The sequence below is a fragment of the Delphinapterus leucas genome, chromosome 4, assembly GCF_059928025.1.
Source record: "Delphinapterus leucas isolate spDelLeu-1000000601 "Yukka" chromosome 4, BTC_Dleu_Yukka2, whole genome shotgun sequence".
Taxonomy (NCBI): domain Eukaryota; kingdom Metazoa; phylum Chordata; class Mammalia; order Artiodactyla; family Monodontidae; genus Delphinapterus; species Delphinapterus leucas.
Genome location: NC_143132.1, coordinates 82,071,749 through 82,096,860, shown reverse-complemented (window position 1 = coordinate 82,096,860; position 25,112 = coordinate 82,071,749). Strand labels below are relative to the sequence as shown.

Below are 25,112 nucleotides of genomic sequence, written 5' to 3'. Positions count from 1 at the left end.
GCGTAAACAAGGATGGGAGAGCGCCTGGAACCCAGGGGAACCGAGGAACAGGCCGGAAGTGGCGTCAACTAGCGGCGTCAGGTGCTTAGCGGGACTGCGGCGCCGGGAGGAGTTCGGGCCGGACGCGACACCCGGAAGTTACGCCCTGGAGGCGGTACCTGGTTGTGGAGGGCGTCGCGATGGGCGGGGCGGGGCGTCCGTGGTCATCCTGGAACCACGGATCCCAGGCAGGTAACCTGCGGGCCGAACCTGGACCGGGGCAAGGGTGAAAGTTGGGGTTGGGGGCTCAGATTGTTAGAAGCTCCAAGCTCGGGCGGGGAAACGTGGATCTCGCATGAGGTGGGGTCTGAAGGAAAGGCTTCCTGGCGTGGGACTCCCTGGAGAGACAGGGATACGAGGAACTTTGGGAACGGGGTCGTGAGGGCCGAGGTCGTTGAGGAAATACAGGCTGAGTCTTCTAGGAATCGGTCATGGCTGGGGGTCACAGGCTCATGAGTGTTGACGCTCGGGGGTGAAGAGATGGAACCTGGGCACTGAGATGAGCTGACCTAGAGTTCATTTCCCTCCTACTCCGTCCCCCGTCCTGTTCTGCTAGTAGGGGACAGCGACATCGTCTTTTCATCTCTTAATCCAGGGCAGTGCTTTGCCACTATTAGGCATCTTTAGATGCTGTCAAATGAATGAATTAATGAACGCACGAACCCAATTCTGGATCAGCTGGGGGAACTTCTGAACTTCAGTGCTCCTACTTGTGAATGTAGAAGTGATGCCAGCTTAGTTTGCTAATCAGTGGTTTTGAGGATGTCAGTGCAGTAGAGATTCGGGATATTGTTGTTATTGTTTTGTAGTTATTGAAATTTAGAAATGTGTCTTAATATTTTTCTCTGGGGTGGGTAGAGAGGAAAGGCGATCAATTTGGCTTTTTTCAGGTTCCTTTACTTTTCTGGGAATAACTTCCAGGTGAATGATACCAGACAGGAGTTGGCCATCAAATGATAAGCTGCAGTTGTAGCACTGAGCTTCTAATTAGTGTTCTAAGTGCTTTCTTTTCAGTAATATGAACTTGCTTTGTTTTTCATAATGTTTTCTTCCTTAAATTGAGGTATTTTTACATTTGAGCTATAAGTGAGAAGTATTTCATAACAAAGATGAAAATAGTAATCTATAAAAATCCAGTCAGAGGTTTCACCTGGTGGGTACACAAAAGGTTAACTCCTTCCAAACAGTTGTAGGAGGCTTCCAAAAGAATGAATCCCTGAAGGTTAAATTGTTTCCTTTGTAAAGTATTTGTTTAGGTGTCTTGAATGGAATAAAGAGTAGGCATAGACCTAAAGAACAAGTATTGTAACCAGATTCTTTTTGGTTTTCAAATGGGAAAAAAGTGCATGTGACACATCAGGCTTGTAGTAAGATCTGGGCATGAATCACTATCTAGATGCAGTGATTGATCTAGATCTAGGGAGGTGATTATGTGTATGGGTTTCATGCTATCAAATGAGGTAGTAGCTCCTAAGTGGTTCTAGAATGTTATTATTAGATTGGATATAACGGAGTAGGAAAACCTGAATTTAAGGCTTTTTGTTTGTTTGCTTTACAAAGAAGAAACTAGTAAGCATTTTTAGATTTAACAATCTAAGGTGTTCTTAAAAATAGGTTGGAGAAAACTAAAAGTAGGCATGTGAATACCTTATTGAAGACATCTAATTTTTTAAAGTTTGCCTGCCTTTAAACCTTGTTTCCCAATTTCTGGAAACTGTTGGTATCCAAATCATCCCCACCTTTGTGTGCTCTTACTATGGTGCCACTTTTAGGATACATAAAAAATTGGTACCTCTAGATTTGTATTAATATTGATGTCATAAAGTCTAATTTTGCTACCTCAATGTGCTGTTCGATGTCATGTCCACTGATTTTGCACATCTAAATGCCTATATTCATAATAATTATTATAACTGATATTCATCATAAATTGGTATCCAAGTGGTAACTTGGGTATGTGCATTGACATTCTTGAGGTTTTCAGTTTTGCAGAACTCTGAGATCTGTGGACGCTAACATGGACTTCATTTAAAGAAACCCACGGACCATTAATGGACAAAAACATGAATCAGATTGTATTTTGGCATTCAAATCCTAGCACTTTGGGAAAGGTAAGTTTTTAACTGTTTTATGTTAGGGAGAAATAGCCCTGGATTGGTCTAGAAAATTGTGGGATTGTGATTGAAAATATAGGCTGAACCTCTTTAAATTATGTTTTAATCTGGACCTTCCAAAGAGGTTTGCGCTTTGTTCAGTATATATGAGGCGATTGTTACTATTTCTCTGTAAAATTGATCAGAAATTAAAGAGATTGACAAGATATGTTATTCCTGGAAGATTATTGCTCTGTTTTCTTTGGGGGGTGGGGGGGAGATCTCCTTTCAACATTTTAGAGCCTGGTGGAGTATATCAACCCTGTAGGTATGGGACCTCAAGCAGTCGTTAGGTCATCTCACATCCAGGTTTGGCTCTGTAATAGTATTTGTCCCAAATCTAGCCAATTTTATTTTATGCCTTAGGTTAAAGCAAGAAAAGAGGCCCCTAAATGTCTTTTTTTTTTTAAATCCTACCTTATTTATGCTATTTTCTTTTTTTCTTTTTTTCTTCTTTGTTCTTTTAAAAAATATCTTAGATGATTCATTTTCCAGGCCTTTTATCTTTCTGTCCCAGGGGTAAAAGTTCTCTCTTTCTTCTATTTTATCTTTCCTAGTTGAGGAGTTTTTAATTTTCAAAACTTTTAACTTCTAACTTGGCAATAATATTAGGCACCTTTTAATCACTAATTATTAAACTTATAGTTTTTCCTGGTCTCCTCTATAGATAAACTGGCTTCTTGTTTAGAATTTGTTCACTTCTAAAAATAGACTGTGCTTCTAGGAATTCATCTTTCAGATATATTTGCACTTGCACACAAAAATTTGTATTTAAAGATATTCATCACCATATTATTTAAAAAAAAAAAAAACTAGAAATAACCTAAACATCCCTCAACAGACATCTGGTTAAATAAATGCCTTCATATAATGTAGTATTTGCTGCTGTTAGAATGAAGTAGATCTGTAGGTGGAGATATGGAAAAATCTCTAAGATACATTGTTAACTGAGAAAAACAATGCAGAATGGTATGTATAGTATGTTTTCATTTGTGTTTTTAAAAGCATATATTTCTGTATATACTTGTAAAATTTCTTCAAATCTATATATATAAGGAACTACTGACATAGGTACCCCCAGGGAATGAAACTAGAAATCTAGAGTAGGAAGAAGACTCATATTTTTTCTGTATTCTCCTTCTGATGGATTGATTTTTTTTTTACTATGGACATGTTTTTATTTTTATAATACTGAGAAACAAACAGCAAGGCTTTAGGCTAATTATGGGAGCCCACTATTATTCCTTATGACTTTTGTCCTTATGATTATTTGCACTGTTCAGAGGGAGTGGGGTTGCACAAGTGAGTTAAGTTTATTTCAGAGCTGCATGAAAGGTTTGGTGATATTTTAATAGGTTTTTAACCTTGACATTAGATTATTATTCATAGTAAGAATTTGTGAATAAATTAGGTGCTTAGTGTTGCCGAATTCAGTGCTCATACACAATTCATACTGTGTGGCTGACCTTCCCAGGTGATATGGATGTTGTTACCTTTGTTTGCAAGCTATGTTTGTGTTGCATTGGCATGGTTCTTCTGAACCTCTCCTTATTACCGAATGGGATGGACTTTATTTGATTTGAATTACTCTTCAGTGATTCTACTCTTTAAACACATCTTATCGTTACTATTTCACTTTGTTCTTGATGTCTGGAACTGGCCTAAGACATTTCAAAGAATGGCTTGTTCTCTCTGTTATGGGGGAAATTTGGAATAACAGTAGTAGGTCAGTAAAATGAGTTATACAAGAAATTTAAAGATATAATAATCTACATTTTGTTAGTGGAGGGATTTTATTTGAAACTTGCTTGAGAATAGGCTATGTAAGATACATACCTATATGATACTACTATCATATAAAATACATGATGTGTATCTTGTTAAAAGCAAAATGAAGGTCACTAATCTAGGGGCTGAGTCATGATTAATGGAATAGAACAGGTTATGGTATGCCAGGTGTTTTATACCACACTTTGGCAGACTGTTTTGCATATAATCATTTCTATTAAATGATGTTTTGCTTCTTGAGATCTGTGGGACTAATCACTACTGGCCACCAGGAAGAAACCAGTGGGCAGGATGCCTAGAGTGGGACTTCTTATCCTTGCTAAGAGAATGGATAGCAATGAATTGAATCCAAGGGTAGACTGTGTTTTCCTAAGTCAAGATGAATATGGTAAAGGTGACTTATAGATGAATGTAAGTTATATGTAGAGAACATAGAATTGGGAAGATACCTGTGTGTTTGTGTATGTACAAAGATGTATAATACAGTATATATTAAAATGTGTATATATATTATTTCACATATTTTTAATACATATATATATTTTTTTCACATACATTTTATGTGAAAACTACAAATTCTGCAGAGGAAGATATCCAGCTAATGCAAGAGAAAAAAAAATCAGAAGTTTAAGGCCTCAGAGCTAGGCCTGTTATGGGGTAATTCATAATAGTTAGAATAGCTTGAAAAATTTTGGAAGTTTTAAGATCATTCACAGGGTCCAAGTGATGTGAAGGTAGACAAAAGCCTGAGAATGAGAAAGTTAAAATCTAGTAACATGCAAGATATGGTTAAGGGTATTTTTTAAGATTCTGTTTTGTGGCATTGTTTTGGGTGGGGGGAAAAGAAGGAAGAACTGAAAAGGTTATTGCTGTTCATTTGGAATTGAGCTAGGTCCCTAAGCTTTTCTTAGCATTCCAGTTGTGTATGACCAAGATGGATTAACTAGACCCATTACCTACAAAACAATCAGTTTTTGTATATTAATTATTAGAGAAACCTTGAAGAACAAGAGAATTGTTTTCAATCAATTTTGTAATTATATAAAAGGACAACTGTGATGTTCTAGGTTGAGGGCACTGGGACTACTTTGTTCAGAAAATAGAAGACTTTGGAAGAGTTGGAGAAACTCCATAGGAAGTATACTTGTTCTCTGGTATTTGAGGCCAAAATTAGTTCTAAATGAGAGAAGGTATAGATAGAACTAGTCAACAGTGGAGCAGATTGTGTCAAGAGGCAGTGAACTCCAAGTCATTAGGGTCACTTAAGCAGAGTTTGAGCATTGGGAATGTTGTAGAGGGTATTTCTCATTGTATGGGAGATTGTACCAGATTATTATTAAGGTATCTTTTAAATCTGAAAAAAAAATTATAATGCAATAAAGTGGTTTATTATAGTATGTGTATACATTCTGTTATCCCTGTATTTAAATACTGAGAGCTAACTTATCTACCGGTCATTCACCCACCAGCTTCAGGTTACTCATAACCAGGAAATAAAACTACCTGAGCTCCCAAATTATAAGACACAAAATCTATATGCCTTTCTCAGGTCCTTACTCGGTTTATTTACGTTTAGACACAGTTCTAACATGCTTAATTAACTGGTATCTAACTCCACAGTGTACTAGAAGCAACAAATCTGAGTGGGCTAAGTGCTCCTATTAGAGGCAGGCACATTGACAAGTATGGACAAGAAGGAAGTCAGAAAGCGGACCAACTAATTTTAAAATTGTAGCACCTGGAGCTCTTTTGATTAGATGAGAACACCTCTGTGGTCATGGATATTCAAAATGATAACCCTGACTGAACTTAAATAATTTATGTTCAGTATTTTCTATTTAAGAATACCTAAATTTTAGAAAGATTTCTTCTGTGTGTTTAATAACAAAAGACATTATTTTGGCATTTGGAGAGGGTACATGCATTGTACAGTGGAAAGAGCAAGGACTCTAGAACAGTAAACACAGATTTGAATCTGGGCTCCAATATCTACTAGCTGTTCTATTAATTAAGTTTATTATTCATCCTAAGCCTCAATCTCTTTATCTATAAAATAGGAATTTGCTGAAGAGTATGTAAAAGATTTGCCTATATTAGGTGTTAATTAAATAATAGCTATTATTATTTCATTATTACCATAAAGCCTACTCTACCTTGAATTTTTTTTCTCTTCAAATAGAGCAAAAACAAACTTATCTAATAAGTTTATTGTATATATTAATGCAAATAATGGTGATGACATGCTTAAAAAACCTTTTTAAAAAATTGTATAAGTAATCCATGTCCACTTTACAAAAAATAGGATATAGAAAAAAATATATGTGTATATCCCCCCCAAAAGGAGTAAAGTCACCTATAATCCTCTACCACTATTAATATTTAAGTGGCGTGCTTTATTTTTAAACTGCTTTGATATTCCTATAGGATGTCACTCCTGAGTAGTGACATCTGAAACTGGTTCTACATTACTACTGTTGGGAAACTTAAATTAATCACTACACTTTCTAATCAGAATATGCAGTGAACGATTGTGACATAGCACAATGCTGATTTAAAGAAAGCCCTAGTTCTGGAAAATTTTGTGTAATGAAACCAGTTTCATAGAATAGTGGGTGTAGTTTGGTGCTGTGGAGCTGGAGGGCCTGAGTTTGAATCCTGACTCCACTCTTTACTAGCGAGGTAAACTACCTGAAATTGTTTAACTTCTCTGTACCTTGGTTTCTTCATGTGTAAATTGGGGATAATAGTAATATCTAATTCATGGGATTGTTTTGAGGATGAATGAATTAATCTACCTAAAGTGCTTAGAGTAGTGCCTGGCACAAAATATAGACTCAGTAAATATAAATTGCTATTATTATTATTTATTTTTAAAAGCTTAATTTTTTCTTGGAAAAAAAGCAGGTTTATGGGAGCAGGTAAAGTAAAAGAAACAAGTTAGAATGAGCATAAATAGTCAGTGAGATTTACTGTATATTTTTCATTTGAGCTTGCAAAGTGGTCTGAATTTTTCCATTCTAAGGCTCTGTTAATTTTTCTCCCTGTTTAAACAGTTTCAAACCATGATATTCCTAATTTAGCTTCTTTCTCTACCCCACAAAATCAACTTCATTTTATGCTGTCTCATCCAACAAATAATTTGGCCATGCTTTCAAAAATCAAAAGCCCTTTAAGACAATAAAATATCGTGAATAGCAGTGAAAGAGATTCCGGAAATTATCATTAGATCATTTTATCTGACTACAGCCCATGGTGGTTCTGTAAGAACTTTAAATTCAGTTGCAATTTGAAGTGAAGAATGTTAATCAAAGTGATAAACCAATGAACATATTTAGCCATTCTGTACACTATGTCTTTTTAAAATCTTTCTTTCCTTTTCTTATTTTTGTTTTCTTTTATTCTTTCAGCATCGTATCTAGTGATCTGATTAATTACTGATCAAAGAGTTATAGCTTTTCAAAACCCTTAAAAACTTTTATTAGACTTGCTAGTAGAATTTTTTTGTGTTTTGTTTTAAAGCACCCAGTACAACTTTTTGAAGACCCTCTGGCCTACCATGATTATGCATTCAAGATTTGAGTTTGAATAACTTCATCAAGACTTAGATCCTCTTCAAAAGCCTCAAGTCTCACCTGTATTAAGCTCTCCTTTGAACCCTCTCACAAAAATAAAAGCTTAAAGGGACTAAAATCCATTAATACATTCCATTTTATATCCTTTTCTCTGATTTCAATTTCCTTGGCCTTTAGGGTCTTTCATATTGCTTATGTCCCTTTAGACTACAGCCAAGAAATCAGTGCTTTCCAAAAGAGTGTATGTCCTGTGGCCATAAGTTTTCATTGGTAGAGAAGGGTAAACTTGGCATGATAAGTTTAGAATCAGGCCTTTTGTTGTATCTTATAAAAACTTCAGTCAACACTAAGAAAATGAGGATGAAGTGGTAAAAATATTTAAGGTCAGATTATGCTCTCAGAGGCTACATGGTTTAGGGAAAAGAACCCTCAACCTAAAAGTTAATGGTTCTTATTCTCTCAGCTCTTGGGCCTAGGAAGGTAGGTGATTTAAGTAGAATGAAAGCATGTACCTGTCCAGGCTGGATACATGGTAACAAGGCTATGTTAATTTTTGTTTTCTTTGAGTACATAGAATACTCCAGTGGGCTAATTCTAAGAGGGAGGAAGACTATAAATTTCCCTAAAATTATAAGCTAGCATTGATAATGCTATAGAGCAGTTATGTGTTATAAGATACACCTGGTTTGCAAAATTTGTTTACTAAGTTGCGACCAGCATTTTTTTTTTTAATGGAAGTACATAGAACAGAAAATTTTACAATTCATCCCAAATGGTAAGAGTAAATATTGTTTTAGTCATATATATATATACACACACATAGGTATACATATATATAAATGTATGTGTCTGTATTTGTGTACTTGGTCATTAAATAAAACGCATTTTTCCCTTTGAGTTGCAGTCGCTGATCTAGGAGTATCATTTCAGTATTAATCCCTTTCCATGCATTTGGATTCTAAGGAGACTCAATGTGTCTTTTCACTTCATACAGCTACTTGTGACAAAGGAATGAACGGTTAATATCAGTTTGACTTTGGTCTAATTAATGAACTATTCTTTAGTTCATAGCACAGAGAAAACCTATAGGCCCTAAGGGTATTTTATTTAATATTCTAATACCATCTACTCTCACACCCAGACCGTTATAGCATTTAAGGTTGGTTTAACCTCATACTAGTAGAAAGATGGTATTAAATGTTTTCCCTTTAAATTTTTTTTATTTTACTTTTATATTTCTGGACTAATAAAAACAAAAAACTCCCTCTTAGTTTAGCATTGTTTGAGGACTCAGTGGAGATAGGTTCCAGAGAATATAGTTAGCATAACTGGGAGTTTGATGGTCGCTAGAAGAGAAAATGCCAATTTATCTTTCTCTGAGTACCTAAATTATCTTTAATGATTTAAGATTAAATAAGCCACTGGCATTAACTTATTCAACTGTTTCCCTAAAAACAGATATCCACTGTTTTGGTGATAGCATTAGTTAGGAATAGGTGACTTTTACAGTATCCATGAACAATAGGTAATGGCTTCTTCTTCCAAGGGTTGCACATTACAATTCATTGGGGAAGAACTAATTCTTTAGTGCTTGACTAAGTTGTAACCAGCATTTTTTTTTTAAACGAAAGTACATAGAACAGAAAATTTCACAATGCATCCCACGTGGTAAACGTAAATATTGTTTTAGTTCTCTGTCATCTCCTAACAGTCCCAGCCACCCTGGTCTTCTAGCTGATCCTCAGAAAGAAAGCTTTCTTCTGCTTCAGAAACTTTGCTTCTCTGCCTGGAATGCTCTTGTGTTAGATATCTATGTGGCAGATATCTATGTGGTTTAATCCTTCATCTTCAGATCCTTCAGGTCATGATATATCACCTTCTCAGTAAGGCTCTCTCTGACATCTTATTTAAAACTGTAACCTCACCCCACCCCCGCCATGGCATCCCTATTCCCCTTCTCTGCTTTACTTTTCTCCATGGTACTTATCTCTGACTGACATCCTATTCACCAGTGTTTTTCCCAGCACCTAGCACAGTGCCTGACACATGTAAGTGCTTAGAACATATTTATTAGGTGAATGAATTTAACTTGTATTCACAGAGGTGCACATTTGGGACAATGAGTCCTATAAACCGAATTATGGGGACCTAATATTTTTAAGTGACTTTAAAAGATGAGTTAATTAAATTTATTTATAGCTTGCTTTGTTCTAAATATTTGAAGTAGCTTCTAAAAACACGTATAGTGCAAAGGGATGAAGACATATAAAGAGAAGAAAACAAAGTGAATGTAATAGTAGCATTAAACTGGGTAAAGTTAATATATAGAAGGGCCTCCATAGTGACTAAAGGCAGATTGTAAGTTTGACTAGTTAAAGAGTTAGCTTGCTCAGAAATGATAATTGGACTCGAATCATGAACTTTGTCCTGTGGCACAGGTCACAGACATTTGAGTCTTATGTAGGGACCCAGAAAACCTATTTGGTTTAACTATAAGAACTTGTGAGATTACTCTTATAGAAAAAACTTGCTTTCTGTATTAGGAAATTTCCTACTGGTATAAAATGTACACAGTCTATCCATAATAAAGCTTCTGCTGTGTCTGAGAGATGACAGTCATAGCTGTCAGCCTCTGCTTCTGTTGTGTTTAGGACATTTCCAAGGTTGATTCAAAGTTAGTAATCTGATATTTTTGAAAGTTTGCTGTCAAAGATACCAACGAGGACATCAGTTACTCTAATTTCTCCTACTCATGAGGTAGTATGAGATTCCAGTGGTTGTGGCTTCCTTTTAAGATAGATAATTGGAGGCTTAGAGTTAGGTTTTTCTTTTTGTGATATATGCATATATCAAATTATTGTGATCGAATTATTGTGTTGTATAACTTAAACTAATGTAAGGTTATATGTCAATTATATCTCCATAAAACTAGGGAAAAAAAGAAGTTTTTATACAGTCAACCACTGAATTGGGGTGGAGGATTGGGAGTTAAGTAGGTGAATTAGACTTCAAGAAATCTTTCACCAATACATTGGGTTGGCCAAAAAGTTCGTTTGGGTTTTTCCGTAAGATGAGCTTTTTGGCCAACCCAATAGTAACCAAAATTAGAGCTACCTTGTGTACGTGTGAAGTTAAATGGGACAATATGCAGTAAGACATGTCTTTTTTTTTTAAGATTTTTTTTTTTTGATGTGGACCATTTTTTTAGTCTTTATTGCACTTGTTACAATATTGCTTCTGTTTCATGTTCTTGTTTTTTGGCTGCGAGGCATGTGGGATCTTAGCTCCCAGACCAAGGATCTAACTGGCACCCCCTGCATTGGAAGGCGAAGTCTTAACCACCTTGACCGCCAGGGAAGTCCCAAGACATGTGTTTGTGTTCGTGAGAAGTATACCTCCTGAATTCTGTTTTGTCTTTTTTTGTCATTTAAAACAAATAAATGAAATGAATGAAAACAAAACAAAACTGAGAACTGTGGAGATAGTGCAGGCCAGAGATAAAGTGGGGGATGTGAGTGGGTGTGGACTGCAGACCTTCCAGTAAACTTCGCCGTGCTTCATTAAACAAAGCTGGCATTTTGAGGCAAAAGGAGAGAATATTTAGCTAAGTGGTGTTGCACTGGCAAAATGTGCTTTTATTTGGCTTTTTCTTGCTTGTACCTTTCTCCTTTCTATCTTTGACCTGGAGATAAACAGTACTTTTGGAAGTCACATCTTCTGCCCTGCCCCATTTTTCAGGTTGAAGGATGGGAACTAAATGAACATTAGACGTTTAGGAAAATGAGGAAAACATGGATTTAAAAAAAATCATTTATGTTCCACATATTTCAAAGTCAGAATATGGGGAAACTAATAACACCACAGAACCATTAAGGTGGACAATTCGCATAAAGGGAAAGTAATTTTACCAAAAGCTTTATGTATAACATGTTGCTGGTTAATCGATCATATTGGGTTATGTTTAATCTATAAGTATACATTTTTCTAACCGTGTATAAGTGTACATTATTCTAATTTAAAATGTACTGATTTTGCTTTGCACATTTTATTTATTTGATGGAACTTTATTTTTAAAGAAATCAAGCAACTCTTCATTTTGGCATTTGATGAGTAACAGTAGAAAACCTGAGAACAGACAGAACTATCAGTGTAAAAATAAAGCAAAGGTCATCATATCTTCTAGCATAAGTGTTACAGAAGCAGAGAGCTCTTGTTTTCATTAAAAGTGCTGAAGTGGCAGCAAGAAAATATCCCCCAACAACTTTGCTGACACAAATTTTGCTACAGTGAGGACGAAAAAAATTGTCCAGGCTTTTAACTTGATATTTCTCAAACTGTGTTACTCAGAATAGCTGATACAGCTAAAAGACACTTCGTAAACCAAAAGGGTTCTATAATGATATAAGTTTGGAAAATGTCATATTTTTTTGGAAATTTATAATGCAAATAAGCATTTTCCAAACCTATGTGTGGCCAGAACTCTTTTTGACTCATAAAATCTTCATAACCCTTGGAATAGGGTTTCAGGAAATGCTGTTCTAGATTGAAAAATAAATTTAAAATATATCTTCATACATATACACATGTATGCTAATATATTCTATTGTAATATTTTATGTACTGTTTAGTAAATAAATCCTGATTGTCAATGAGATTTTTATCCAATATCATTAATGAATATAGAGGTTAGAATATTAAGATAATTCAGAAATGTGTACATATGTACTAAGTTGGATGTGTGGTCATTAAATAATTGTACAGCCTTGACCTAGATAATCACTTATCTTTTCCTGGACACATTCTCTTTACTCGGCCTCCAGTATATCACACCCTTCAGGCTTTCCTCCTATTTCTCTGACTATTCCTTCTAGTCTCCTTTGTTGGTTTCTTCTCATTTTCTTGACCTCTAAACACTGGAGTGCCCTAAAGCTCAATCCTAGGACCTTATCTCTTTTCTACCTAGACCCATTTCTCTTATCTACTCTAACAATTTTAATACTGTAATTACTAAAAAATTTTTAATCTCCAGCTTGGACCTCTCCTCTGAACTCCAGACTTGTATATACATCTGCCAACTTAACATTTCCATTTGTATGTCTAACATTCATCTCAAACTTAACATGTTCAAAATTGAACACCTAATCTTCCTTCCCATCAAACTTCTTTTTAGTTTTTTTATCTCGGTAACAGACAATTAGATCATTCCTGTTTCTCAGCCTTGGAGTTATCCTTGACTCCTCTGTTTCTCTCACACCTACCATCTGATCCTTTAGAAAGTCCTGTTGACTCTACCCTAAACATACAGGCAGAGTCCAGTCACCTCTACCACTACCTCCTAACTTATTATCTTTTTTCTTCTACCCTTGCCCCTTTCAACCTATTAACACAGCAGCCAAAGTGATCCTGTTAAACAGAAGTAACATCAAGTCACTCTGCTCAAAACTCCAGTAGCTTCCTATCTTACTAATAAAAACCCTTTACTTCTTTGACCTGATCTGCTACTACTCTTCACCAGGTAACCTGCTTCAGCCTTCTCTCTGTTTTAGGGTTGCTGGTACTGTTCCCTGTGCTTGGAATGATCTTGCAGAAACCATGTGGCACTTTCCCTCACCTCCTTCAGGATTTGACTCAGAGGTCACTTCCTCAGTGAGATCTTCACTAGCTTCACTACCTAACTCCCAACTCTCCCTCCTGGCCACCACACACATCCTTCTTAATCCCTTTTCTTGCTTTCTTTTTCTCCTTCTCACTATATAACATTCCATGTAATTTCCTTATTTATCTTGTCTATTTCTTTCTTCCAGCTCTAGAATGTAAGCTGCATGAGAGCAGAGTGATTTGCTTTGTCTTTTTTGTTCTCTGCTGTAACCCTAGTGCCTAGAACAGGGCCTGGCTCATAGAACGTACTAAATAAATATTTGTTGAATGAATGAATGAATTAGTCATGTATAGAATTGCTTAAGTGGCTTAATTAGTTGAATATAATATTGTTTATTTGTCTTAATGTGGCTGAATATAAAATAATTAAAGGTTTTATTTATACAGAAATCAAAGTAGTTTTGACATAATGGGAAAAATCCCATTTAAGCTGAGACTTTCTCAAAATGTCAGTATATATTTATACTCATTTGATTACTATTTATCAAACACTTCATATTTTCAGGTATGCTGTCAATGTGCAATTAAGAAATAATGCTTTCCGGGCTTCCCTGGTGGCGCAGTGGTTGGGAGTCCGCCTGCCGATGCAGGGGACACGGGTTCGTGCCCCGGTCCGGGAAGATCCCATATGCCGTGGAGCGGCTGGGCCCGTGAGCCATGGCCACTGAGCCTGCGCGTCCGGAGCCTGTGCTCCGCAACGGGAGAGGCCACAGCAGTGAGAGGCCCGCGTACGGCAAAAAAAAAAAAAAAAAAAAAAAAAAAATCACTGAAGAAAGCGCGAGAAGAAAAGACTGACTTCCAAAGTTTTATGTGCTATATAATACAACTGCCCTTGTAACCATGTGGTATTAGTACAGACAGATCAAAATATAAGTAGCAAGTTTGAAAACCAAAATTAGATACATCAGTATTAAAAGGACTATTTTGAAAAACGAAAACCTAAACCATGAATCAGGAATTAGCATGGATCCAATTCAGAGGAGAAAGCACTAGTATATGTATTGCACATTCATATATAGAATGAAGACAAAAATGGAAACAAATACCAAGATAAAGATTTGTGAAATCAAGTTGTTTAGATATAGTTTAACAGGCATTGAATATCAAAGTGATAACATTTTCTTAGTACACATAATTTATGTCAAAAATTAAAAGTATTAATAAACAGAGCAAATAAAGCAAAGTGCTTTCTGGACATGATTTTATATAAAAAACCATTTGTAGTGTATACAAAAATTTTAAATCTCTTAAATCTAAAAAAGTTCATATTAACTATAGGAGGAGAGTTTTGCTTCTGTTTAAGATGTAGAAAGCTGCAAGAGAACATTTCTCCCACTCTAATGTGAGAAAAAGCCTGATAATCCACAAAGTCATAACTTTTCTTGAGCCCATGAGAGAGTTGAGTTCACAAGGCAATCAGGTGAACTGAAATTCCAAAGACAAGCCCTTCTGAGAAGAGATGGGACACAGGAACCGTTTTGCCTTTGGCAGAGCATGGGAGGAAACAGCAACCACCATAAACGGGGATAAGAAGAGAACAGCTAAAATTTTAATGAATTCTTGAAGTCTGAATATGGGGCTAGAATAACAGTTCAGAATAACTGGGAGCCCCAGACACAGGGGGGTCTGCACTCACTTCAAGCTCTTTTCTATGGGTCCCTTGTATTAATTTCCTCAGACTACCAAAACAATAAGTGCCACTAGCTAGAATGAGTTAAAACACCAGCAATTCTATCACAGTTCTGGATGCTAGAAGTCCAAAATCGAGGAGTTGGAAGGGCCATGCTCTCTCTGAAGAATCTAGGGAAGAATCTGCTCCATCCCTTTCTCTCTCTCTTTTTTAAAAATCGGTATTGGATATTTTTATTATTTTTTAAATTTTATTTTATATTGAAGTATAGTTTATTTCCATGCCTTTCTCTTAACTTCTGGTATTTGCTGACAATTCTTGGTGTTGCTTGCTTTGTGACAGCATAGCTCTAATCTCCGCCTCCATCTTCACATGGTTGTCTTCCTTATGTGTCTCTGTGTCTCTGTTGCCCCCCACACAACGTCTTAACCGTTTAAAGTGTACAGTAGTGTTACCTATATGCACACTGTGCAGCACATCTCCAGAACTTTTTCATCTTGCAAAACTGAAACCCTGTACCCATTGAACAACTCCTCTTTTCTTCTTCCCCCAACCCCTGGCAACTCCATTCTACTTTATGCTTCTAAGAGTTTTACTACTCTAGATACCTCATATAAGTGGAATCATCCTGTATTTATTTTTTGGTGAACTGGCTTATTTCACTAGTACAGATTTATGCATGTTGTAGCATATGACAGTATTTCCTTCTTTTTAAAAGGCTGAATAATATTCCATTGTATGTATATACCACATTTTCCATACCCATTTATCTATTGATGGACATTTAGCTTCCTTCCCCCTCTTGGCTAATGTGAATAATATTGCAATGAACATGGAAGTGCAAATATCCCTTCAAGATCCTGTTTTCTATTCTTCTGGCTATACACCCAGAAGTGGGATTGCTGGATCATGTGGTAGTTCTATATTTAATTTTATGAGGCACTTCCATACTGTTTTCCAGAGTGGTGGTACTATTTTACATCACTCCCACTAATAACGCACATGGGTTCCAGTTTCTCCACATACTAACAACTGATATTTTCTCTTTGGGGGGTTTTGGGGTTTTGGCTTTTGGGATTTTTTTTTTTTGGCAAGGGGGATAGTGTCCATCCTAACCGATGTGAGGTAATATTTCGTTCTGATTTGCATTTCACTGATAGTAAATTTGAGTATCTTTTCATATGCTTATTGGCCATTTGTATATCTTCTTTGGAGAAATGTCTATTCAAACCCTTTGCCCATTTTTTAATTGGATTATTTTGTTGTAGGAATTCTTTATATATTCTGGATATTAACCCCTTATCAGATATGTGGTTTGCAAATATTTTCTCCCATTCTCTAGGTTGCCTTTTCACTCTGTTGATTGTTTCCTTTGCTATGCAGAAGTTTTTAAGTTTGATGTAGTCTCATTTTGTCTGTTTGCTTCTGTTGCCTGTGCTTTTGGTGTCATATCCAGAAAATCATTGCCAAATCAAATGTCATGACGTTTTCTTTTGTTTTTTTCTATAAGTTTTGTAGTTTTAGGTCTTATGTTTAGGTATTTAATCCATTTTGAGTTAATATTTATATATGGTATAAGGTTAAGGGTCCAGCTGCATTCTTTTGCATGTGGATATCCAGTTTTCCCTATACTGTTGGTTGAAGAGGCTATCTTTAACCACTGTTTAGCCTTGGCTCCCTTGTTGAAGATAATTTGATCATAGTGAGTGTTTATTTCTCAGTTTTCTATTTTGTTCCATTGGTCTCTATGTCTGTCGTTATGCCAGTACCATACTATTTTGAATAATGTAGCTTTGTAATGTGTTTTGAAGTCAGGAAGTGTGAGGCCTTGAGCTTTGATTTTCTTTTCCAAGATTATTTTGATTATTCAGGGTCCTTTGAGATTCCATATGAATTTTAGGATTTTTTTTCTATTTCTGCAAAAAAAATGCCATTGGAATTTTGATAGCTGTTATATTAATTTGTAGATTGTTGTGGGCAGTATGGACATCTTAACAATATTAAATCTTCCACTCCCTGAACACAGGATGTCTTTCCACTTACTTGTGTCTTCTTTAATTTCTTCCAGCAATGTTTTGCAGTTTTCAGTGTATAAGTCTTTTGCCTCATTAAGTTTGTTCCTAAGTATTTTATTCTTTTAGATGCTACTGTAAATCAGATTGTTTAATTTCCTTTTTAGATTGTTCATTGTTAGTGATTTTTATGTGTTGATTTTGTATTCTGCAACTTCACTGGGTTCATTTATTAGTTCTAGTCGGGGGTTTTTTGTGGAGTCTATAGTGTTTTCTACATATAAGATCATGTTTTCTGTGAACAGGGATAGTTTTACTTCTTCCTTTCCAATTTAGATACATTTTATTTCTTTTTCTTACCTAACTGCTCTGATGAGGACTTCCAGCACTATGTTGAACAGAAATGGCAAGAGTGGGCATCCTTGCCTTGTTTCTGATCATAAAGGGAAAGCTTTCAGTTTTCACCACTGACTATGTGTTAGCTGTGGCCTTTTTTTTTTTTTAATTGAAGTATAGTTGATTTACAATGTTGTGTTGGTTTCAGGTGTACAGCAAAGTGATTCAAATATATATATATATATATATATATATATATATGTATGTATGTATGTTCTTTTTCAGATTCTTTTCCCTAATAGGTTATTAAAAATTATTGAGTATAGTTCCCTGTGCTACACAGTAGGTCTTATTTTATATATAGTAGTATGTATATGTTAATCCCAAACTCCTAATTTATCCCCCACCACCACCACTTCCCCTTTGGTAACCATAAGTTTGTTTTCTATGTCTGTGGAGCTGTGGACTTTTTATATATGGCCGTTACTATGTTGAGATGATTTCCTTCTAATTTTTTGGACTTTTTTTTTTTATCATGAAAAGGTTTTAATTTTGTCAAATGCTTTTTCTGCATCAATTGAAATGATCACGTGGATTTTGTTCTTAATTCTGTTAATGAGGTGTATTACATCAATTGATTTTTATATGTTGAACCATCTTTGCATTCCAGGAATAAATCCCACTTGGTCATGGTGTATAATCTTTTTTAATGTGTTGTTGAATTTGGTTTGCTGGTATTATGTTGAGGATTTTTACAGCAGTATTCATCAGGGATATTGGTCTGTAGTTTTCTTGTAGTATCTTCATCTCATTTTATCAATAGTATCAAGGTAATGCTGGCCTCATAAAATGAGTTTGGAAGTGTTCCCTCCTCTTCAGTTTTTTGGAAGAGTTTGAGAAGGATTGGTGTTAATTCTTCTTTAAATGTTTGGTAAAATTCTCCAGGGAAGCCATCTGGTTCTGGGCTTTTCTCTGTCAGGGGGTTTATGATTTGTGATTCAATCTCCTTACTAGTTGTAGGTCTGTTCAGATTTTCTGTTTCTTCATGCTTCAGTCTTGGTATGTTGTATATTTCTAGAAAAATATCTATTTCTTCTAGATTATCCAATATGTTGATGTATAATTGTTCATAGCAGACTCTTTGGATTCTTTTTGTTTTTGTGGTTTCAGTTGTAATGTCTGTTCTTTCATGTCATATTTTTGTTATTTGAGTCTTTTTTTTCTTAGTCTAGGTAAGAGTTGTCAATGTTGTTGATCTTTACAAAAAACCAGCTATTAGGTTCATTGATTTTTTTTCTAGTCTCTATTTTTTTAATGCTGCACTAATATTTGTTATTTCCTTTCTTCTGCTAATTGAGTTTAGTTTGTTCTTCTTTTTCTAGTTCTTTGAGATATAAAATTAGCTTGTTGATTTGAGATCTCTCTTCTTTTTTTAATGTAGGCATTTACCACTACAAACTCCCCTCTTAGTACTGCCTTCGCTGCATCCCATAAGTTTTGATATGTTGTGTTTTCATTTTCATTTGTCTCAAGATATTTTCTAATTTCCCATGTGTTTTCTTCTTTAATGCATTGGTTGTTTGTGATGTGTTGTTTAATTTCCACATATTTATGAATTTTCCCATTTGTATTCTTCACCAGAAGTTGTTTGTTTCTTTTTTACACTTTATCTTTGTTGATAGTCTCATTTTGTTCGTGCATCATTTTCCTGATTTTCTTTAGTTGTCTGTGTTCTCTTGAACACAGCACATTAAGCATCTTTAAGATGACTGTTTTCATTCTTTGTCAGGTAATTCATGAACCTCCATCTCCTTAGAGTCAGTTTCTGGAGATTTATTTTATTTCTTTGATTGAGCTATGTTTCCCCATTTCTTCATATCCCTTGTTATTTTTTGCTGGGATTTGAAAAAAGCCGCTGCCTCTCCCAGTTCTTTAGACTGGCTTCATAAGGGGAAGACCTTCACCAATCAGCTCTACTAAAAATTCTGGGAGCCTCTCAAACATTGTATGAAGAGGCATCTTCTCTGAGCTTGTATGTATGTACCTTCCCAATTAGTTTCTTTTTCGGGAGTTTGTAATCTTTTCCTCCCTCTGGTGTTGGTCTGTAGTATTGCTGGTTTTCTGGTGCTAGAACTAGTGTCTCTGCTCTCCCCTGTTCTCAGTGGAACAAGACAACTTCCTGGGAGTTATCAGAAGGTGTTTTGAATCAACCTGTTTTGTGTCTCTAAAGAGCTCAAACGAGTGGAACTTTGATTTGGCTAGTACCTTAGGATTTTCTCCTATTTTAGAATGAGTTCCCTAGGGATATTTCTACTCCAAATAGTAGTACTCTTTGTTTCCTCCCTCCTTTGAGAATGTTAGTCTTGCAATCCCATGTGTCTGCTGTGAGCCCCAGAGACATCTTTGCTCATTTTCTTGGCAGCCCAGGGAGGTCTTCAAGCCCATCAAGGTTCTCTTTAGTTATTGTTTGGACTCTCCTTTCCTTCTCATTCAGGTGTTTTGAAATAATTTGTGTGCTTTTTGGTTGAAATTGAGAGAAAGAGAAAGGAGGGAAGGATAGGGGAAGGGAGAGATCTAGACACATTTTCTTCATATTGCTGAAATAATCTATTAAAATATTAATTGCATCACTTTTTTTTTTTTTTTTTTTTTTGCGGTACACGAGCCTCTCACTGTTGTGGCTTCTCCCGTTGCGGAGCACAGGCTCCGGACGCGCAGGCTCAGCGGCCATGGCTCACGGGCCCAGCCGCTCCACGGCATGTGGGATCCTCCCCAACCGGGGCACGAACCCGTGTCCCCTGCATCGGCAGGCGGACTCTCAACCACTGCACCACCAGGGAAGCCCGCATCACTATTTTAAAAGAAAAAAAAAGTAAATAGCTTTTCTCTAAAGTTCTATTAAGAGGAAAATGGGTGAATGAACTTTGCTGACTGTTCATTCATTGTAATAAAATTCATCAGTGCATTATAGACCTGCTTGTATCAACATGGATCAATCTCAAAAAACAATGTTGAATAAAATAAGTTTCAAAAGGATCTTACGTATTTTCATAAAAATGAAAAATAGTACAGCTGACCCTTGAATAACATGGGGGCTCGGAACACCAAACCCCACACAATCAAAATCCACGTATAACTTTTGACTCCCCCAAAACTTAACTACTAATAGCCTATTGTTAACAGGACGCCTTACCTATAACATAAACAGTCAATTAACACATATTTTGTATATTATATGTATTATATGCTGTATTCTTACAGTAAAGTAAGCTAGAGAAAAGAAAATGTTATTAAGGAAATCATAAGGAAGAGAAAATATAGGTACAATACTGTACTGTATTTATCAATACCGTACGTTTACATCTGTTTGCAAGATGAATCATCTGTCAGTACCTACATCAATATTGTCTTATATGATACAAAACATGGTAGATGTTATCTATATTACTAACCCTGGACATCAAAAATGAAAAGATAATGTGAAAAAGAAATTCATATTTATACAGATATAACAATTCATGTATTGATAATGAAGAAGCAGCACTATGACTGCTTTATGGAAGCCTAATGTAATCAGTACGATTGCTTCATGGTAGCCCAACCTATACACTAATGAATGAATCATTATAAAATTTTTATGACATAGAATATTACTGTTATATTCATAATGTAGTATTAGAAACATTGTTATTTTTTTTTAAACCACTTACCTGTGATGATAGGCTGCGCCTCTCAACCACTGCGCCACCAGGGAAGCCCCAAGCACTCATTCTTAAGCACGTAGTAGGTGCCTAGTAAATGTTTGTCGAATGAATGCAAATGAGTGCACCTTTCCAAGAGATATAATACAATTAGTAAAAATACAGTTATACCTCAGTATATGAAATATGTGGCCAAATGGGATCTTTTTCATAACTGATCAATATATTACACATTAGAACAATGGTTCTCAAACTTTAACATGCATCAGAATCATCCTGCAGGAATAATTTAACAAAAAGCAGATTTTGTGTGTGTTTGTGTGTGTGTGTGTGTGCGTGTGTGTGTGTGCATGCGCGTTTTAACGAAAACACAGATTGCTAGGCCCTTACCTAGAGCTTCTAATTCAGTAGGTCTGGGTGGGGCCTGAGAATTTACATTTCTAACAAGTTCCCATGTGATGCTGATGCTGCTGGTCCAGAGATCATAAGTAGAGAATCACTACATTAGAAAAATCCTGGGAAAAGAATATGGAGATACACAATGAAAATAGCAAAATCACACATCCCTTTCCTCCAAGTATCACTCCTTAGGAAATACCTCCTGAAGAAATCAAAAAAAAAAAAAAAGACAAGAAAACAAAAGCAGAAGCAAATTATTTAATTATAAGAAACAAATTTTGCTACTGCACTTTATTGCAATTGGAATATTAACCACCTCTGTTTCCAGGTCCTATTTTATAAAGTGGGGATAACAGTATATTTTTAAACTGGAAGTAGTATCTCACAGGATTATTGTGAAGATTTAATTAATTAAGTGTTTGGAACAATGTCTGGCTTAATACATATTAGCTATTCTTGTATTTTTGGTTAAGAAATTTCAAGGCTAACCATAGAGAAGGAAAGAGAAATAGAGAGGTCTGAGCAGAAGATATCAATGTGGGAGTCAATAGGATATAAGAAGTCAGTAAGAGAAAGCCCTGAAGAAAAAAGGCAAGGGATTTGTTTCCCGTACGTGTAAAAATGAAATTGTATTTTAGAAGCCAAAAGACCTCTTATTTTTGCTTTTAAGAGTTTACTGTTTGGGACCTCTACTCAATACTCTGTAATGGCCTATATGGGAAAGTATCTAAAAAAGAGTGGATATATGTATAACTTATCCACTTTGCTGTACACCTGAATCTAACACAACATTGTAAATCAACTACAATAAAAAATTTTCAACAAGAGTTTACTGTTTGATGACATCACATAAAAATCTTTACGTCGAGTGGCTTTTATTTTCCAAAATGAAAATAACTTTATAGGGGCTTTGGGGTTATAAATGTATTTCAGCCAAAATATATAAAGAAGCATAAAAGATGTTCTTGAACTCTTCCCCCTCCCCCAAGATGCCAATATCCTTTATCTCTCTATATTGCATAGGTTTTAAAGAAAGCATTTTGGGAAGTAAAGTTTAGGAAATAATTGTGAATTGGTTATGCTAAGTATCTTAATATTTCCAAATAATATCATCAAAAGTTTTTTTTTTTTTCTTTTTACTAACTAGATGAAGGTTGGGAGGTGGAGATAGAAGCGAGAAGTGGTTGGGAAAAGCAATTTGATACCTAATTTTTCCTTCCTCCCTGCCTCCATTACACTTTTATTCCAGCTTTATTTGAAAACTCAGGTTGCAGTTGTACATGGAATTATTATCCCATTTACTGTGCCTTCCTAAATTGCAGGCAGTAGGGACAGGAAACATTGTGAGATGTCATGCTAATGGTTTAAAATTTTTCTTTAAAGAATATTCTACATTCTTTATATAATATTGAAATGATTCCAGCCACTATTATAAAACAGTGCAGAGATATTCTAGGAAAAATATTAAAGTGCAGTGCTCCCTCTGCTGAACTTTCCCTGATGCTCTTTCCCCATTCACTCTTGTGTACCAATTCATCTCAACTTCTGAAACACTAATATATTCTGTCGAAACTGAGATTATGAAACGTTTAATTTTTTTTTTTCTGTCCTGTAAACAGCATTTGAGAGCAAGATAGATGACTGGGCTAAAATTCCAGAGCGTACTTATCGTACTTTCACCTTCTGAAAATGAGGGAGAGAAGTGCCAAGGGTGAAACTAGGGGTGTGGCCTAGATTAGGGAAATATTTTGTGTCTATTCTAAATCGTTCCCACTGTTGCTTATGACTCTGTATTGATTTTCAGTGGTTTAGGGTTAGTTTCAGGACTGCCTCACACTGGAAAGGACAGGTTTGCCATAAGCCTTTTCACAGTAAATCTGAAATAACTTCCTCTTGGTGAAAATAGGTATTTTAGAAAATCTGAAATAAAGCAGAAACAATAAATGCTTTATTATTATGTAGACTTTTAGGTAGTTATGCTAATGTAATGGGAATTAAATATGGACTCAGATTCTCACTTCAGCATGATGTATTCAGTGTTTGACATACTTAAAAATTGGCCTTTGATAGCTTGCAGCTGTATCAGAGTGAACTTCTTGGATTGGGTAAATATGTGAAGTTTTTCTGTGTACAATTGACCATACAAATATACACTGTCAGGTACAGTTAAATTTGATCTTTTCTTAAATTGCCCAAGGGAAAAAAGCTTTTCATTTTGTGTGAAGTTTATTGATTCATCAGTGATGTAATTTCTGAGTTCAAGGTGCAGAAACAGATACCACTTGGCATACCATTATAATGTGTCGTGTGAACGTAGTTTCTGTTTGAAATTTCCAGATAGATACTCCAGAACTGACAGGGGGAATTCCAGCAAGGTCACTCACCTATTCAAATTTAAAGAGAAAAAAACAAAAAGCAAACGGAAAAAAATTGCCTTTGTGTAAACATTAACCTATCTGCTTTTAAGTGACTCTTTTTTTTTAATATTAAAGGGAGAGCTCATACTGGGTTTCCTTTATATTCCAAATCAAAAATAATAAATTGAATTAATTTGGAAGTTAATTTTCTATTTCTGTGGTTTATCATAGCTCTTCTGGATTGGCAAAATAGCCAGTGCTTAGAAAAATAGCTTCCCAATGCCTAGCCCTTAAACACAAGAAGACAGAATAGAGGCAGGAATTCTTAAACCATTTTCATTGTGTTTTTCTTGGTAGCTATATCAGATGAAACAGATCTAGTTCTTGCTCTTGAGGCTTTATAAACCTGCCCTTAAATGACATTGACAAACAGACAGACATTTGACTCAGCAAACATGGCTGGATATACATGATGAATTAAAGTATTGTCAGTCTGTAAATGTCTTTTGTGTGGTCTAAATACACAATGAAATGTTGACTGTTTAGAAAATAGAAAGAAGAGTTATTCATCCATAGGCTGGCAGTTTATTCATTCCTGATTCTTTAAATCTGTGTTTACTGTTAACATTTGCATATGTGGTGCCTCATAAAATGATAGCATATTGAATTTAGTCTTAATTTTAGTTATTGTGTAGCTTACAAATCTTTCCTTGTTGCAACTGTGTATGAGTTTGTAGGACCTCTGTGAAAGGTTCAGTGTCTGACCTGCAGCATTCTGTGTATTTGGTGCTTTCTGTCCCTCCTATTCCATGTACCTCATACTGTGGCAGAGATCACAGATATATTTGCTGTCTACCTCTGGACAAAGTAGGGTTTTTATAAAAGATGTTTATTAAACATTGAGTAGATATAAAACATTTACAAAATATCTGTAAGGCTTATGGAATAACTATATAGAGAGCATATGTGTCCCTACAGCCCAGTTTTAAGAAAGCAATATGGCCATTACCTCTAATATCGCCTGTGTGCCTCTCTCTGATCCCAAACTTTGCATCCTCCCTCAGAGGTATCCAAAGTTCTGATTTTTTTTTTTTTTTTTTTTTTTGCCATGCTGCACAGCTTGAGGGATCTTAGTTCCCTAACCAGGGATGGAACCCGTGCCCCCCTGCAATGGAAGTGCAGAGTCCTAATTGCTGGACCACCAGGGAACTCCCCTGAATTTTTGTGTTAATAATTTTCTTCCCTTTTTCAATGGTTTTTTCACATATCTGAATATCCCTAAACAGTTTATTGGTTTTACTTGTTTTTGAGTTTTATAAAAATAGAATTATATTGTATGTATTTTTCTGGGACTTACCTTTTTTTTTGCTCAACGTTATAGTCTTAGATCTATCCATGTCAATGCATATAGCTATTGTTCATTAGTTTTCACTGCTGTATAATATTGCATTGTATGAGTATTCCAGA

At 35.5% G+C, this 25,112-nt stretch overlaps 1 protein-coding gene and 1 pseudogene across 2 annotated transcripts in view; both read left to right on the top strand.

Moving 5' to 3' along the window:
* Window positions 1–2,051: 2,051 nt before the first annotated feature.
* The window catches only part of LOC111173085 (nucleophosmin pseudogene), an 87,664-nt pseudogene continuing 64,603 nt past the window's right edge, over window positions 2,052–25,112 (top strand). The window contains exon 1 of the transcript XR_016393041.1: window positions 2,052–2,150. The product of XR_016393041.1 is annotated as a nucleophosmin pseudogene (transcript). The remainder of the gene's footprint in view (window positions 2,151–25,112) is intronic.
* Window positions 2,062–25,112, top strand: part of MAP3K13 (mitogen-activated protein kinase kinase kinase 13) — a 160,870-nt gene continuing 137,819 nt past the window's right edge. Inside the window, exon 1 of the mRNA XM_022570401.2 lies at window positions 2,062–2,150. The gene's annotated coding sequence lies outside the window, so the exon portion shown is untranslated. The remainder of the gene's footprint in view (window positions 2,151–25,112) is intronic.